The 12,964-nt window shown below is 42.1% G+C and overlaps 1 protein-coding gene and 1 non-coding gene across 10 annotated transcripts in view; both read left to right on the top strand.

The window, feature by feature from the left end:
• Positions 1–5,641: 5,641 nt before the first annotated feature.
• LYST (lysosomal trafficking regulator) overlaps positions 5,642–12,964 on the top strand; it is a 176,254-nt gene continuing 168,931 nt past the window's right edge. For 4 of the 9 annotated variants that reach the window (XM_059882423.1, XM_059882412.1, XM_059882419.1 and 1 more), the window contains exon 1: positions 5,642–5,706. The gene's annotated coding sequence lies outside the window, so the exon portion shown is untranslated. The other 5 variants (XM_059882422.1, XM_059882413.1, XM_059882415.1 and 2 more) reach the window with 4 other exon arrangements.
• MIR11982 (microRNA mir-11982) lies at positions 6,148–6,208 on the top strand. Its single transcript, NR_162267.1, has one exon. It is a non-coding gene; the product is annotated as a microRNA mir-11982 (primary transcript).

Below are 12,964 nucleotides of genomic sequence, written 5' to 3'. Positions count from 1 at the left end.
CTCTGCTTTTTAATATGGTGTCTAAATTGGTCATAGCTTTTCTTTCAGGGAGCATGTGTCTTTTAATTTCATGGCTACAGTCACCATCTGCAGTGATTTTGAAGCCCAAGAAAATAAAGTCTCTCACTGTTTCCATTCTTTCCCCATCTATTTGCCATGAAGTGATGGGGCCAGATGCCATGATCTTAGTTTTTTGAATGTTGAGTTTTAAACCAGTTTTTTCACTCTCCTCTTTTACTTTCATCAAGAAGCTCTTTAGTTCCTCTTCACTTTCTGCCATAAGGGTAGTGTCATCTGCATATCTGAGGTTATTGATATTTCTCCCAGCAATCTTGATTCCAGCTTGTGCTTCATCCAGCCCAGCATTTCACATGATGTACTCTGCATATAAGTTAAATAAACAGAGTGACAATATACAGGCTTGACATACTCCTTTCCCAATTTTGAACCAGTCCATTGTTCCATGTCTGGTTCCAACTGTTGCTTCTTGACCTGCATACAGTTGGAGCAGAGGGATATATTAGTCATCTTCACCCACCCGCCTTCCTAGCATCACCGTCAACATTCCTGAAATGTGGCCTTTACTCTTTCTATTTCAAAAAGGATCTTCAAGCGCTGTTATCTCTCTCACCAGTTTTTTTTTAATTGAAGTATAGTTGATTTACAGTGTTGTGTTAATTTCTACTGTATAGCAAAGTGATTCAGTTATACATAGATATGCATTCTTTTTCATATTCTTTTCCATTATGATTTATCACAGAATATTGTATATAGTTCCCTGTGCTATATGGTAGGACCTTGTTGTTCATCCATTCTATTTATAATAGTTTGCATCTACTAACGCCAAACTCCCAATTCATCTCTACCTCACCCCATCTTGGCAACCACAAGTCTGTTCTCTGTGTCTGCCCTCTCACCAGATTTTACATATGTTCTTTCTCCTCCAGGACAAGTACTTCTTAAACTTTAGTGTGCATAGAAGTCATCTGAGGATCTTGTTGAAATGCCAGGTATGACTCAGTGAGTTGGGGGCATGGCCCTAGGCTCTGGACTTCTCACATGCTGATGCTGCTTGTCCATGGGGGAGCATGAGCTTAGAACATCCTGCAGGCCTGTTTCGGTTTCTGGACATATGGATTTTAGAGACTGCTACGAAAAAGCAAAAGTAATAACCATACTAATGACAAAACAATAAACTCTTTCAGGGACCCATCAGCTTCCCAACTTTTTATTGCTGATTAAGGTCAAGAAAGGCCATTAAACATATGTTAGGCTCTAATTGCCGTATCATAAAGAAAGGTTATTTGAATTCCAAAAAGTAGGAAGGGCATAGTTTCAGAATAGAGGGCAATCTTTTGAATTGAATAAACTTGACTTTGTGGAAAAACTCACTATATTGGTCTCATTTTAAAAATTTTATCCTGGACTAGGGCTTCTCAGGTGGCGCTAGTGGTAAAGAACTCACTTACCAATGCAGGAGATTTAAGAGACTCAGATTCGATCCCTGGGTTGGGAAGATCCCCTGGAGAAGGAAATGGCAACCCTTTCCAATATTCTTGCCTGCAGAATCCCATGGGCAGTTGGAGGCTACAGTCCATATAGGGTTGCTCAGAGTCAGACATGACTGAAGCGACTTAGCATGCACACGGGAGCAGTAAAATCAGTTAGAGAAAATTGGCCTGCCTGAAGTCGACTGAGGTTTTTAAGTCTCAAGTCTAGAGTCAGCTTTTCTGATCCCAGGGATGGGGTTGGATGTCCCTCCACAGTGCCCCCGGGATCCCTGGGGATCCTTAGGATAAAAATTTAATAGCACTTCATTCTTTTTATGGCTGAGTAATATTCCATTGTGTGTGTGTGTGTGTGTGTGTGTACACACACACATCTATATATACACATATCTTCCTTATCCATTCATCTATCAATAGACATTTATATTGCTTCCATATCATGCTATGAATATTGGCATGCATGTATCTTTTCAAATTATAGTTTTCACCAGATGTATGTCCAGGAGTGGGATTGTTGGATAATATCGTAACTCTATTTTTGTTTTTTAAGGAACTTCCATATTGTTCTCCATAGTAGAATGTCTTTCATCTATCTCTGCATCTCAAAGCCTCAGACATCACAAGTACATCCAAAAGACTCAGTAATTGAATGATGGCCTGAAATAATGCCTCAGTGTTAATTACAGTTCCACTAGTGAATTCCATTTGTGGTGATAGGTAGACTTAGGGATATTTTTTGATGGTTGAAACTAATGGCATGTATGAGATTATTATATAATTAATATATATAATATATATTATATATATTAATATATATAATTTACATTAAGAATTAAGAATCTTCTTAGGTAGCACAGGGTTCTTTTGAGTAGGCAGTGAAACACATATAAATCTTTACCTGTTCCTCACGTTGAACCTGACTGGTCCAACTTTTGAATTGGTCAAGTAATATTCTGTTCTGTGAACTTGCTGATACCTTGAACTCTTCCTTTGTTTTTCTGGTCTTCTGAATGAGCTACCATGAGGGTTCTTGTGAATTTTTAATCTGCGCTGATTCCCTGGGCTCTTGACTTTTGAATAGAAATGGATAGCAAACATGGATTTCTTATGATAACATTTCATAAGTTCTAGGGTTGCCATAACAAAATACTGCAACCTAGGTGTCTTAAACAACAGAAATTTATTTTCTCATCATTCTTGTGGATAGAAATTCCAGATCAAGGTTCGAGCAGAGTTCGTTTTCATGAGACCTCTCTTCCTGGTTTGCAGATAGCCATAGTTCCACTATGTTCTCACATAGCCTTTCCTGTATGCCTGTGTGGAAAATTCTGGTGACTCTTCCCCTTCTCATAAGGATACTAGTTCCACTGGATGAGGGCTCCACCCTTATGACCTAATTTAACCTTAATTACCTCCTTTAAGGTTCTGTCTCCACACTGAGTCACATATGCGTTAAGGCTCCAACCTATGAATTTGGTACAGGGAATGGGAATCAATGGTATTTGTGATATGAGGAAGACTTAAGTATGGGCAGAGTCCCCTCTTGTTGAGGCTTAATGGCAGTGTTGAGGTAAATTTCATTGAGATGATGAAATGTGAGCAAAGAAAGGAAGGAGGTAAGGGAGTTATCTATGTGGCTCTCTGGAGAAAAAGCATTTCAAGCAGAGGGAACAGCCACTGCCAAGGCCTTAGGACAGGAATGTATCTAGAGTGGTTGGTAAACAGTAAAGAGGCCAGTGTGCCTTCAAGATGGCAGAGTAGGAAGAGATGAAGTTATGGGGATCCAGTTGGTGCAGAATTCTGCAAGCCATTGTAAGGACTTTGGTTTTACCTGCGTGAAATGGGGAGCCACTACAGGGTTTTGTGCAGAAATGTGACATGGTCCGATTTACATATGCATGTAGCCACAAAACGATTATTTTAACATATTTTGGTGACTTGGCTGTGAAATTATGCACATATACATTAACTGCATCTTTTAAAACCTTGATTTTAGAATCTCCCTTTAGAAACTAATTTTAGAGTCAAATTACCTGGAGAACTGCCCACTTATGAAGTTTTCCAGCATGTGATAAATGCATAAGTAGGGCTTCCTTCTAGATATCTGTCACTTGTCTTTATTCTTCCTTCTATTGCGTGTGCTTGATTACACATTATTTTGTGTGTTCATCTGAAATATTTTAAATAAGTTTTATCTAATATGTATATTTAACATCTATGTTCTAAGATACTCTTATACAGAGTTAATACCATGGTTAAAATACTTTAAAACTCAGATAGAAAGAGAAAAGAATAGTCACAAAAGACATTACTTTGTGCCTTTTATAAGAAAATAATACTTTGAGGGCCAATTGTGTACCATTGTCATATAAAGTCTGTTTTGTTCTCTTTGCCTTTAACAAAATCATGACTGTCTATTATTTCCCATTTGAGAAACAGAAACTAGCTTGTTACTTAACACTTCTGATCTCTTTTGGCCATTAAAGAAAAAAAAGGGTGTTTTTGAGATTAGTGTGTGAAAGTTGGCGTATAAATAAGAGTAGGTTTGGTTATAGGTAAAACTGTGAAGTAGGTCATTTGGCTTCCTCTTCCTCTGAATTCAGGGAAATTCCCCAAAGTATCTTAGGCACTTAGCACACAGTACCAACACAAGTAGGTGTCACTATATATTTGTTAAGTAAATCGCATCTCTTTCATTAACTTGCTGGAGATTTCATGCATTGCCCATCCCTGGAGTAGTCCAGTTTTAAAAGACTGTGGGAGGAGGTGGGTGAACTGTCAATGGTTGAACTGTAGAAGTCAGTGGGAAGATTGTAAAGTCTGGGATTTCCCCAAGAGCCCCTTCAAACCACATCACTGGGCACCTATTTACTTGGTTAGTCACTGGATCAGATGGAAGTCACTGGATCAGATGGTACACAGCCTTGGGATATAATATCCTGAATTATTTCTAGATTCCCATGTAAAGTTGTTGATTCTAAACCAGCTCATTTCAATTAGTAAACCATTGCTTATACAGTTGACCTCTGAACAACGGGTTTGAAAGGGCACCAGTCCACTTACATGCAAAAGTTGTTCACTAAATCTGTAATACAGTACTGCACCATCTGAAGTTGGTTGAATCCATAGATGGAGTAATGATTATAAAGCTATAGGCAGGATTTTTAACTAGTAGCGGGCCAGTGCCCCTAATAGCTTCCCTCTTGTTCAAGGGTCAGCTGTACCTTGTATTAGGTAGGACTTGAACCCTAGACTTTGAAGCCTCAAAGCTCAGGTTCTTTTCCAGTATCTTAGACATTCCACCGCAAGGCCAGCCGCAGTGACTAGGTGGTGATGCCAAACTACGGCATCAGTAGCCTGTCAGCCATATGCTGGACCTGACAGTCAGTGATGAAGCTAAAATAGCCTTATATTTAACCTATGGTTCCCACCCTCTGGAGGCACTGCTATTGTAAGACACACAACTTTGACAGTGCACACTGCCTGTGTGTGAAGAGGGTTAAACATACACCTTTGCACTTAATTCTAAAGTAGCTTCGTAAACCTCTTTACGTTTTTGTAATAAGCCTACAGTAACCTTTGCAAAATGTTTCTTTTTTCCAGGCCCCGGAGGAAGGGCAGAGTTCCTCGTGGGTAACCCTTTCTCCCTCTCCCAACCCCTTCCCATATTTCTTCTCCCATCCTCCGGACCCAGAGAAGGGGCACAGTATGATTATCTATGTTGAACGGAGGGAGAGGACGCTACGCATGGACTTGGTGCTTTTCAAACGGAGCAGGCTCTACCTAGGGTGTGACGCAACCCGCCTCGCAAAGCCCTGAAAGAGCGAGGACGCGGGACCAGCCACCCGGCCGCGAGGAGAAAGCCCGGGCCCCGGCCCCGGCCCCACCCCGAGAGCTCGGCCTGCCTTCCTCTCTTCCTCATTGGCTCCGGCCTCCACGCGTTACGACTGCGACGCTGGCGCTGCCTTACCGGCGAGGGGCGGGGCTCGGGACGCGTGAGGCGGGCAAGTGCGCAAGCGCAGGAGCGAGTCTGGGGGCCGGACGGGGGGGAGGGAGGGGGTGGTGTACCCGGTTTCCTGGGTTACCTAAGGGGGCGGGGGGTAGGGAATTTGTGGTGGCGGTGGCGGCGGCGTCAGCGGCGTCGACTCGGGATTCTCCCGGTGAGGAGGAACGCGCGTCATTGGCGGCCAGAGAGCAGGTAAAGGCGGCCGCCGGGCCCGGGCATGCCGACCGCTGTTGGGGGTCCCGGATCCTATCGGTGGCCTGGAGGGAAGGCGGTTGGGGGTGGCAGTCAGCCCCGGCTCGGGGTCGCGGTGGCAGGGCTGAGGGCGCGGGGGACTCGGCCTCGACGCGCCGGCCCGAGGCTTCTTTCCGGCTCTGGGGCTCCGGGACGTCTCCCCGCCGCGCCCGGGGAGCCTTTGACAGCACCTGAGCGGCGGGCGCGAGCTCTGCCCGGCTTCTCTGGACCTTTGCGGCGGCCAGCGGCCACTAACTTTATTTCCCGGCGCTTAGAGGGCGGAGGTCAGGCAAGCTGGCGGCGACTTGCTGCGGTCTTGATTGCATTTGTTATCCTTTGCCCCGGCACAACTTGCACCCGGGCCGGGCCCACACCGGCAGGTTGACGGCTGGAGTTGACAGTTTCGGCGCCACCACCCTGCGGGTCGCGCTGTAAGATCTTGCCCCGCGGGTGTTCGCCCACCTGTCATCTCCTCTGCGCCTCAGCCCTCTGCCTTTTTTCCCCTGCCTGTAAAGCCCTATGCCCGGGCGAGAGACTCTTTAGAGGATCCTCTGAGACATCTGCCGTCTGTCCCGGGCATCATTGGCGTCTTGTCTGAGGTGCGGGTTGGCCTCTGGTGGGATTATAACTGTATAATTTTCTGTATGGGAAATAACCCAGGGAGACCCCAGCACCACAGTGTGGAGGCCAGTTGGTTGCTTGGTGGCAGAGGGGGTAAGGTTTAGAGGCTTTAAAAAACGCTTCCTAGCTCTGGGTCTTACTGGGTTAAACAAAACAAAACAACCATACACACCCAGCGATAGCACTTGGTAGTTGATGAGGTTGTTTTAAGCAGATACAACATTTTAAGAGAGTTGAATCTCGTGTTTAATACTTTGGTGTTGAATTCAGACCAGAATGTTTCCTTGAATATTGAATTCAGCTTGCACTTTCCTTGGGGTTTGTTTAGCAGATTGCACAAACTGAATTGGTCTTTTCTTCCTGATGATCCTTGGCTATTCTGCTCTGTTACTTTAAACTTCCACACCTAGGAACCTTATGCTAATAAAGATGTTGACTTTGTGCTTTCATCTTATAAATGTAGTTAATTAATATGGGGGATCTGTTTTAAAGAGCTTTGCAAGTAGCCAGCAACATTTTTTTTTTTTCTGACAGCTCTTTGTTGTCATCCACGTTGTTACTACAAAGGTTGGAAAATTTGGAGAAGTGAGGGAGCATCGGGAGGAAATGAGTTACTATATAGTTTAATTTACATTAAAGTGAATTTGTAAGCTATAAGATTATATGTGAATATAGTAAATATTTTTGAGTACCTACTGTGTACCAGTTTTATAAACAGATAAATATCCTCTCCAGCAGGAAGTTTGCATTAGTAGGGGATCGCAGATAATAAAATATGTTCTTTGTCTGATGGTGTTAAGTACTATAGAGAAAAAGCATGGATGAGGGAGAGACTTGCAGTTTTATTTTGTTTTATCAAAGTATAGTTGATTTACAATGTTGTGCTAATTTCTGCTGTACAGCAAAGTGATTCAGTTTTATACACACACACGCACATACATTCTTTTTTTAAAATACCTTTTCCATAGGATACTGAATATGGTTCTCTGTGCTGTACATTAGTACCTCGTTGATTATCTGTTCCATATACTAGCTTACATCTGCTAACCCCAACCTCCCACTCTGTCCCCTCCCCTTTGACAACCACAGATCTGTTGTCTAAGAGACTTGCAGCTTTAACTAGAGATAGCCAAGGAAGACTTCCTAGAGAAGATGACATTTGAGCCCAAGACCACAGGGAAGTGAAAGGGCAATCCCTGCACCTCTCTGAGGGAAGAGTGTTCAAGCAGAAAGAAAGGCACTTGCAGAATGCTTAGAGGCAGGAGTGTCCTGGGTGCATTTGAGGGCAGCAGAGGCTGATTTGGCTGTGGTGGAGTGAGCAAAGGAAAAGCAGTGGAAATGCAGGAGAGGGGTAAGTGGGAATGGGGAATCAGATTGTGCAAGGGCTTGTAGGCCTTTGAAGGACTTGGGCTTCCACTCTGAGGAGGAAGGGGGCTCATCCTTTTGAATAGAGAAGACATATAATCAGACTTGCCTTTTAAAAGGATCACTCTGGTGGCTGGATGGAGAATAGATTTAATCTGGGGTGGGGTGAGGTGTTGGGCAGAAGCTGTGATGTCAATTCCAGGACCTTTCCCATAATCCAGGCCAGAGAGGTTGTACTTTGGACCATAGTAGAATTGGTAGAGTGGTTGATTTCTCAATAAATTGAGGGTAAGGTCAACAGGTGACTTAAAGGACACCAGAATTTCTGTCCGGAGCAAGTAGATAGATGGAGTAGACATATATTGAGGTGAGATTCATGAGAGGAGCAACTTGGTTGAGAGAAGGTTAGAAGTTGGTTAGAAAATAATGAAATTAGACTCCAAGTGGAGATTAGTAGTAGTAGACCCAGTGACTTTGTATTGAAGACACTTCTATGTTATCTTGACTATAATAGGGACTTAATATTTTCAACCATGAACTGCCAACTTTTTTTCATACTCATTTTCTTTCTAGACTTTTGGACCAACCTAATCATCTTTTTCATCAAATGTAGCTTTGTTTTTACTTGCATGCACTTAGAGCATCTGTTTCAGTTGTAGAGAAAGCCATATAATCCAGAATTTCAGAATACATTTTTAATTTGTTGTTGTATCTAACTTGAACACCTTCATCTGATTAACCTTTTTCTGAATTGTGTTTGGATACCTGGCTTAAGTTCAAGAATTTTTTCAAGCTTCAGGAATTTTGTTATCAAATGTGGCTTCACTTGGCCATTTGTGAATTACAATGGAAATGACCTGTATTTTTAATACTTTACTAGTAGTCAGTAATATACAGAGATTATCCTAATTCTTCTGTTTCATTAAAGATTGCTTGACATAAATGGGCCATCACATATTCAGTGGAGATTTTCTTCATCAAATTATGCAGTATTTGGAGCAATAGAATTTGATCTGTACAACTTGTATGAAAAATATATTATGGTCTTAATATTTAAGGTCTACCCCTTAACAGTTTCAGAACCCCAGTAGTACACTAATATTTTAAAAAGGATTTTAAACCAAAACACATGAAAGTATATAAAAACATGTTAGATAAGTATGTTACATAAGTATCTAAAAATCAGTTTAGTTCAGTCGCTCAGTTGTGTCTGACTCATTTGAGCCCGTGGACTGTAGCACGCCAGGCCTCCCTGTCCATCACTAACTCCTGGAGTTTACCCAAACTCGTCTCCATTGAGTTGGTGAAGCCATCCAACCATCTCAATCTCTGCCGTCCCCTTCTCCCCCTGCCTTCAAGCTTTCCCAGCATTAGGGTCTTTTCCAGTGAGTCAGCTCTTTCTATCAGGTGGCCAAAAGATTAGAGTTTAAGCTTCAACATCAGTTCCTTCCAATGAACACACAGGACTGATCTCCTTTAGGATGGACTGGTTGGATCTCCTTGCGGTCCAAGGGACTCTGAAGAGCCTTCAACACCACAGTTCAAAAGCATCAATTCTTCAGCACTCAGCTTTCTTTATAGTCCAACTCTCACATCCATACATAAATAGCTATAAACTGATCTTAGAGTTGATAAGGAGTCTGTATTCTCTTTGCTATTGCTTCTCACCAGTGTTTATCCTGTGCCTCTTAATTCTCCTGGCTTTGTTTTACAGTAATTGAGACATTGGGAAGTTTTGAATGCTATCCAAGTCTAACTTCTGGGAAGACAAAAAAAAAAAAAAAAAACAAAGAAAAATCTTATCTAATAATATAAAAGGGTAATGTTTAAAAGGTGTAATCATCTTAATTAGCCAAGAAAGAAATCAAATAGTTTTCCAAAAGGCTGGTCATTATTCCATTCAAATGTGATTCTTTGAAGTTGAAACTCAAGACAGATCAGGAAATTAGAGAACTTTTAGCCACTTTAGATAAGTGGAAGAAATAGATGAATAATAAGGTAGAGTAAGTACCACACATATTCTCTACAACTACTGCCACTCGTCTATAAAAAGTAAAGAGAATAGATTTTTGCCAGAAACCCGAAGAGTTGCACATTTTAAATCAAAAAATGTGTGAGGAGGTGAAGCCTGGAAACTATACGTTAAACATCTTGGCACTGACTGATTTCTATAAAAATTGTAGACCAGATTGCCAAACAGATGCTTTGTGATTTGTGATTAGAAATAAAGTACTGATTACTAAGATGCAGAATAGGTTTTTAAAGAATACATCATATTATGCTAACCTCATGCTCATTTTGCCAAGGATATAATAATATTAAATAATCTTTATGAGTACCTCACTACAGAATGCATTCCCATTTAGCATCTCATTTAACCTTCACACCATCCCTGTTAAGTACTATCAGGGGAGGAGGGGCTCAACAGTAGGGATCCTGGGGAGACACAAAAGGGACACATATGGGAGATTTGGGGCTTCCTGGTGGCTCAGATGGTAAAGAAACTGCCTGCAGTGCAGGAAACACAGCTTTGATCCCTGGGTTGGTAAAATTCCCTGGAGAAGGGAATGGCAACCCTCTCCAGTATCCTTGCCTGAAGAATTCCATGGACAGAGGAGCCTGGTGGGTGTACACTCTGTGGAGTTACAAAGAGTCGGACATGACTGAGTAACACTTTCACTTTCATGGGAGATTTTAGCAAGGACTTGTTTAGATACGAGGTAGGGGAAAAAGAGGGAGGAATCAAAGAGGGCGTTAAGGATTCTGGATTAGGTGAATGGTGGTGCTGCTGCTGGTGATGCTGCTGCTGCTGCTGCTAAGTCGCTCCAGTCGTGTCCGACTCTGTGCAACCCCATAAACGGCAGGCTCCGTGTCCGACTCTGTGCAACCCCGTAAACCCACCAGGCTCCGCCGTCCCTGGGATTCTCCAGGCAAGAACACTGGAGTGGGTTGCCATTTCCTTCTCCAATGCATGAAAGTGAAAAGTGAAAGTGAATTCCCTCAGTCTTGTCCGACTCTTAGCGACCCCATGGACTGCAGCCTACCAGGCTCCTCCATCCATGGGATTTTCCAGGCAAGAGCACTGGAGTGGGGTGCCAATGGTGATGCTAGTAATCGATATTCTAAAAAGACAGAGAGGAGTAGATAGGGAGATCAGTTAACATCGGTTTGGTGAAGTAGCTGTTTTGTTTCTTGAAACTGAATCTGGAATGAGTCACATATAATTTAAAATTTTAACATATGTAGGTCTGGAGCTCAGGAGAGAAGTCTGAACCAAGTAAAAAAAGTTTTCATTCATTCAGTAAATATATTCTTTCAAATACTTTTGGTAAAGCAGGGAGGACAGTGGGTGGAGATTTGAGCAGGGAGATGTGATTAGGGAAGGTTTGTTTTTCTTCAAACATGGAAGAAAAAGGATACTTTAGTGGACTGCAGGAAAGGGGCTATTAAAAAGGAGGGAAAATTGAAGTCACAAGAGAAGGAAGAAAATAGACATAATCTCAGAGGCAGTGGAAGGATTGGGAACAAGAGTACAGGTGCACAGGTGAAAGGGTTATCCTAAAGAAAAGTAGTGATGCATATTCCTTTTGAAAAAGGAAAAGGATATAAGGAGTAGACACAGAGACAAATGAGTAGCCAGGATAGTTTCATTTGTTTCTGTGGAGCAAGGTTATCTGCTGAGATTGAGAAGGAAGAGCATGGATTGGGGTATTTTTGTGGGGAAAGTACAAGTTACCACTGTGATTGGAAAGTGGCCTTGACCAAGGACAAGTGACCTAATCGCTGATAGTGTTTAACGCCCCTGCAATCACAAACATAGAAAGAGGCTGTCCATGCTGAAGCAGTTTTCTCCAGCAGTTCCTGTAACAGAGCAGAAGGCAAATAGGCTGAACCTGGATGGGGATTGGAAGGGAAGGTATGATGGAGAACTTGGGTAGAGGGTGGTGTGAAGTCAAGAGATTACCGGTGGTGATGAGGTTGTTAACTGAAGGGCTGAACTTTTAAGTATCCTGCTTGATTAAGGAAGAAAGTGAAGCCATGACAGGGCTGACAAATGTGGAGAATGAAGAGGATGAAGAATCCCATGAGTAAGCTGTAGGACTAGTGGAAGTAAAGGAGTATGAGAGATGGAAAAATGTGATGTGAGAGTCCTAAATTTAAGATTCTGGTAAATAAGAGCCAAAGTATGACCGATGATGGTGGGTAAAGATTAATAGCACTAATTACAATACTAATACTAATACAAGCAACTGTTTATTGTGTGCTTTGTGCTAGTCACTATACTGAATGCTTCTTATGGATTAATTATGAGCTTCTCATAATAAACCTATGAGCATTATTATTATTTAATACTAAATCGAACTTATTTTTCACAACCATCCTGTGAAGCACATATTAGGAGCTCCATTTTACAAATGAAGAAACTGGGGCTTAGTGAGATTAAGTAATTTTCCCCAAGGCACACAGCTTGGAGGTACCTGAGTCTTTCTAGCCCCAGAACCCTTATTTATGCCCAACTCCTAAATCATGCTGGCCTTCTGCCAAGTAGGGGTCATTGAAGAAAAGGAAGTCAAAGTACTCTAAATCCTAGTGTGTTGGCATTAAATTTTCTCATGGGTAGTGAAGCCCTGGAATAACAGATCTTGTGTGGAGAGGAAGACAGAAATTGTATGACAAAGTTCTCAATAAATGAATGACTCAAAGGTCAGTCAGTGACAACTATAACTATAGTTATAGCCTTAAAAGGGGATGGAGTGGGATAATAATGTCCAAATCACCTTTGGAAACCAGAATAGTACTGACTTGTCTTCCTGGCCTGGGATCTGGGTGTCCATAGTGATTTATTAAGAGAAGGAGATGAAGTGATCCTCTTGTGTGGAAGTAGAGGATATAGGAAAGTTTCTTAGCAACAGAACTAGGGATTCTAATGGTAGGGAGTAAAGAATTCAGAGTTGAGCCAGGAGGACTCATCTAGTTGTGCATTAAAAATCAGAAAGGATGGTGGCAGGTAGGCTGATTATATATTGACTAAACTGATGTTATTTTGAAAATGAAAAGACATTAATAATTACTGTGGGACAACAAGCATAAAGTAGGACTGTCCTGGACAAATCAAGCTATTTAGTCATATCAGTCATTGGTAACCTGATGACATACCACCCTGGAAAGGGGTTGTAGATGTTGGGAAATGAATTGAGCCTTGAATTAGAGGCACGTGAATGGAGCTTACTAA

Source organism: Bos taurus, chromosome 28, assembly GCF_002263795.3.
Source record: "Bos taurus isolate L1 Dominette 01449 registration number 42190680 breed Hereford chromosome 28, ARS-UCD2.0, whole genome shotgun sequence".
NCBI lineage: Eukaryota > Metazoa > Chordata > Mammalia > Artiodactyla > Bovidae > Bos > Bos taurus.
This window is presented reverse-complemented; position numbering and strand designations above follow the sequence as displayed.